The sequence below is a fragment of the Coenobita brevimanus genome, chromosome 90 (assembly GCF_032717465.1).
Source record: "Coenobita brevimanus isolate Jiangsu-jjx chromosome 90, ASM3271746v2, whole genome shotgun sequence".
Classification (NCBI taxonomy): Eukaryota; Metazoa; Arthropoda; class Malacostraca; order Decapoda; family Coenobitidae; genus Coenobita; species Coenobita brevimanus.
The window spans coordinates 14,630,879-14,636,878 of NC_137043.1; positions in this window are offsets into that span (position 1 = coordinate 14,630,879).

The window sequence follows — 6,000 nt, forward strand, 5'->3', positions numbered from 1 at the left end:
CAAGAAACCAAAGTCCTCAAGGTCAAGGATCACCTAGACATGAGAGGCACCCAGTTTCTTGCTGCAGCCTCCACAAACCCACAACATCCACTACAGTACATGGCAGCACATCCACCCACACCAAGGAACATCAAGACAACACTCAGCACACGATACCATACACAAATAATGTCTTCTCTCCCCCCTCGCCCACCTCAGACCAGCTTCCAGAAGCATATCCACACTCAGATCACTCGCCGCTCCATGCAGTCACTTAAAGACAACACACAGCTGCATGCACGGCCTCCTGACATCCACCCTTCTGAATCCTATCTTCCTCGTGAAGACAGGGTCACCTGTCCAGGCTGAGATGTGGACACCATCCAGCCCTACCACAAGAGGCTGGATGACTCCGTCGCTGATGCCTGTCCAGGATGCAACACAGCACCCCATACTATTAAGCACATTATGGAAGACTGCACTGCACACAATCACCTATGTCAACAACACAACATACACTCTTTGAGAGCTCTGTGGGGAAAGCCTGGTCTCGGCCGTGGCCTTCCTAAGGGACTCGGGGCTGTTCGGCCAGACTGCCTAGGGAACAACTACTACTACTACTACTGGTATTAGCGGGGGCATTTTTGTGACTTACCCGTGGGTCTTCTAGCAGATCAGTAAAGTCTGTTTTTTTTTTTTTTTTTTAATTCAAATCCTAGCTGTTCCCTGCCCCAGCCGAGATTCGACCTTTAGTCCATTGGTACTGCAGGCCGCCTCTCTACCAATTCAGCCACCGCCTTCTCTATATTGTTGTATACATATACATACACATATACATCTATTTATCTATCTATCTATAGCTAGGCTCCTTAATCCCTTAAGATGTGGACACAAACAAATCATCTCCAGGTTGCCCTGTCCCCCGTCATTTCGCTGCCCTCCTCCAAGCTCACGTCCCCTTCTCTCATACACCTCTCCACTTCATCCTTCCATCTCATCCTCGGTCTCCCCCCTCACCCCCATCCCGTCCCACTCACATATACTCTCCTCGTTAATCTTTCGCTCTCCATGCTCTCCACATGGCCAAACCACCTCATTGTACTTCTGCTAATGCTTTCTATCAAATCCACATCCACACCACAACGATCCTTCACTTCCTCATTTATCAGTCTCTCTCTCCGTGTCATTCCACATGCTCCTCTCAAATAACTCATTTCCACTGCTCTTACTCTTTACGTCAGCCGTCCAACAAAATCCAACCTTCACTTCCGTATGTTAGAGCTGGTATCAGAATTCTATCACACAGCAGTTTTTCTACTTCCATGCTGATTTTCCTATTTACCCACCACACTACCCATGTACTTAAATGCACTCACATTTTCCATTTCTTCATCATCCAACTCCACTGAGCAATCAGTGACTTCATATCTACCGAAGATCACATTTTTACTCTTCCCTACATTCAACTGTAGATTCCTTTTCTTACACACTCTACATAACCCATTCACCAAGCCTTGCAGTTCCCCTTCGCCTTCCATTAATAAAACAGTATCATTTGCAAACAACAGAACAAGAAGTTTTCAAACGCTGCGCTCTCCCTCTTAGGCAGCTCCAACATCCGGTGTCGTACTGTACCTTGTATCTCATTTATAACCCCATCCATATAACCATGGACACACGACACATTCCTGTTTCAATCCAACATTCAGATGGAAAAATTCACTCAGTTCACGGCCCACGCGCACTGCAGCCTTAGCACCCTCATCCATATTCTTCACAGCATTCTACTGCTTCCCATTTACCCCATATGTTCTTATTGTTTTTCACAATCCTTGTCTATCCACTATGTCATAAGCATTCTCCAAATCAATGAAGGCAGCATACAACGTCTTTCTCTAGAATCTTTTTCATTAATGACAGTAGTTTGAATATCTGATCTACACAACCTCGTCCCTTCCTAAAACCTCCTTATTCTTCTCCAACTAATTCCACTGTTATTTTCCTAACTCTGTCGATAAGTATCCCACCATATACTTTTCCTGTTACACTAAGAAGACATGTGCCCTTATGATTACCACAAATTTCTTTTTCCCATGTTTCTTTGTACAGGGGAATAATTATACCAGACTTCCAATCCTCCAGGACTCTGCCTTCCTCCCAGGCAATCTACACATACATGTACAGTAGAGAGAGAGAGAGATTAAACACACTTGCAGGCAGGGAAGGGGATACAGAACAGAGGGACCTAACTTGACCTGATATACCATGAACCTCACCTCAATACACAACTGATCTCACACAGGAAGCTTATACAAAGAATGTTAGTCTTTGGAATACGGCTTTACGATAAATTCTGTTAAATGTGTTTCACATTTTAAATGACCATAGCTCACGTTCGCATTATTTTCATATGTGCCAGAAATTATGCATGATTCAATTAAATTCCTTTCATTAAAGCCTTTTTACCTTGCTAGTATCTCAGAACCTGCCCAGTCAGTGCGATGATCATTGGATGCTTTGTGTTAGAATAAGCCCCAACTGTGTTGGGTCGTCCTTACACTACACCTGCGCTCTGAGAGCCTGGCTTTATATACAACAATCTGGAAAAGACTTGGAAACCAGGTTCTCACAGCACAAGTGCACCGCAAGGACGGCCCAACAGAGTAGTGGCTTATTCCAACACAAAGCATCCAATTATCACCACTGGGCAGGTTCTGAGATACTAGCAAGGTATAAAAGCTTAAATGAAAGAAGTGTAATTGAATCATGCTTAATTTTGCTGCACATATAAGAATAATGTAGGCTAAACGTGAACTACGGCAATTTTAAATGAGACAACATTGTTAACAGAAATAACTGTAAAACTGACTTCCCAAGACTAACATTCTTTGTATAGCAAAGACATTATAGAAGTTATAAACAGAAATGGAGGTGGGAAGGTCAGGTAGCAATAATAATGGATAACGGACGGAGCATGAGGTAAGCATTGCAGGAAAACACCAGACAGGAGGTGGAGATATGAGAGAGAAGTTTGCAGACAAAACGTGACAAACTGACATAGTCAATGAATTCGTGGAAAAGGATGAGGTAGGCCATTGTTCAGCAGTGGACTTGCACATGCTGAAGATCGATCGATTTATCTATCTATCTACCTACCTACCTATCTATCTATCTATCTATCTAATCTCTATATATATATATATATATATATATATATATATATATATATATATATATATATATATAAGATGAGACTGACCTTCCTCACTCATCCCTGAGTGGCATTACGTGAGCAATAAACCCCAACCATCCCTTGGATTAAACCTACACAGGCTCAATCCGACTGGAAAGCCTTAATTACCCACTAACCCACCAGGCACCATAATTTGGTTATATGGTTACCACCCAGCTTAGTAAATGGTTTCCTGGTGTATAGGAAACCATTTGCCTTGTCACTCAGTTTAGAGTCGCCTATTGGCAAAAAGAAGGGGAAAGAATGAAGAAAAGAAATACGGAAGAGGGCGTGTAAAGTCACCCGTAGGCAGAAGGAAGTAGAATGAATGAAATAAAGAACGACTGAAGAATAAGGAAGGACGAGAGGAAAGGGCAGACACCCAAAGCAGCACTATCTCGAGTGAGTGGATGGTGAGCGCCCCCACCTACATATCAAAATATATGGATGCATGACTGGTAACAGTCTCCATGGTGTTTAACGTATTTACATTATTCAAACACTATGTAGAATACGTCGGTTTCACTAATAGCTGGATAGTGGTAGTATCACGATAATTGATGCAATGTTGTAGCTAGTCAAAACATAAGGAAAACTCATGCTTCACAGTAAAGTACGGTTGGGATCTTAAGTCCTGTCGCTTCTCCTGCAATTCTTTCCATGGACTTTGAAAATCATTGCGGTGAATCTGCAACAACCGCCATTATTGGCACTGATCTGTGGCTAAATAAAGTCATCAGTGTCGGTTAATGCGAATTCAAAACAATAATCGTCAAAGTCCATTGAAAGAAAACCAAGAGAAGCGATATGACTTTTGATACCATTTGTAATATACTGAATGACAACTGTCAATGTTAGCAAATCTTTAACATCTTCCTAATAATCATATTTTCTTTTCATCGCCATATTTTATCAAGGTACAATACATCTTACTTGGTACCTTGTTTTGTGAAATTGCTGCCATTCGTCATCGCTCCTCTCACACCTGCAAAGAAAAAATCAGTGTCTGTCAGAAATCCAAAATGTTGTGCCAGGCAACTTGAATACCAACTATCAGATTCAAACAATAGGCCTATACGTGATGGCTCGTTAACCAAGGCATTTTAAGTAAGATAATATTATAGATTACTTCTGCCACTCTGGTGTCCTTACCGTAGTTAGCTACAAGGAGCAGAAGGATTGTGTAAATTATCATTATGTAACTTGTACGCGGTACTGCTGAAGATGGTTCACTGATGTGGCTGTGGCGCCTGTCTGCCTGAGGGTGGACTGTGACTAGTGACGTTGGAGGCTTCTTTTATTGTCCCTTGTGCCACTGCCACACTGGCAGGTGATGCTCCCTCTCTTATCAGCTGTCTCTCTCCTGTGGTTCATGCCAACCGCATGTCTGCCTCACTCCTGCCTCATGCCAGACTCACTTGTGCCTCATGTCTGCTTCGATCCTCACTCATGCTGCCTTACTCCTTCCTCATGTCTGCTTCAGTCCTGCCGTACTTCTTCCTTACATCTGCCTCACTTCTTCCTCATATCTGCCTCACTCCTTTCTTGTGTCTGCCCCACGCTTTCATGTCTGCCTCACTCCTACTTCATGTCTGCCTAACCCTAACCTCGTGTCCATCCTATGACAGCAATCTGCTTGGTAGTTCTTTAGCTCCGATTATCACAGACTTGGCTGATTTTTCATATTTATTTACCCCAATCATCCATGGGCATCACATGACGCAACGACAGGTATTCAGGGCACCACATATAACAGTGGTATCCCATGTGGTCCAGTCATCGAGCACAACTCTTCGCTACACATTCAGCGTTAACTTGAGTGTGCTTCGGCTTCCACGAAGACATGGCTGCAATGCACCATTATTGGCTCCACAGAACGCTCAAAACAAGCTGGGATGAAGCCAATGGTTGTACTCAGCACAGTCATTTTTACATATAATATTAACAGAAACAATATTGTCGTAATACATTGCTTGTCTTTCCAATATTGTCGTAATACATTGCGTATCATGAAAGACAACCAAATACTTTATCCATAAGGTTAGGAAACTTTTAAATGTCATATTCCAGTACAAATCAGCAACTTCAATGGCATTTTAAAACTGCAGAACCCACAAAACCCATGCAGTTATATGAATACTTAAAATTTATCTGCATATTATAGTACAATGCAGCCACACATTTACTTAACAGAGCTTCTCAAACAATAAGATGTGCTATATTTGCCTCACTGAGTAAACCATAATATGAAGGTGCAATCAGAGAGTGGTACATCAGTTAACTGGTCAAAGAGCTGAATACTTTATTTTGCACCATGACCTTGACTTTTCACCGATTGTCCTCAAAATAAATAGTTCCAACCTTGACTAAACTTCAACCACTCCATCAGGTTAAGTCCACTTTATATAAAAAATGAGTTGAGCTTTCCCTTGACCCTTCCTTTTGGCCCTGTCTCTGACTGATCGTTCCCCAAATCGAATCCCCAAATTGTTTCCTTAAGTTGAAGCCTTCCATAAATTTTGCTTTGAATCGTATAAAAATTTTAAGCTATACTTGGTATGTGAATTTGACTTCTGATTTGTTGTTCGGAAAACGATAAGTCATCCCCTCGGATGATGCACTGCGCTTCCACTCAGTTTGGTTCAGAGAAAACCAAAACTATTATAGCTATTGTGTTCACACACAGACACTCGGGTCGAGCTTTGATTTTGCTCTGTAACCTTGACTTTTTATTGTACTGAAAATCGAACCACTTCGTTCGTACATTAATGTGAACCCTTTCCTTAAGT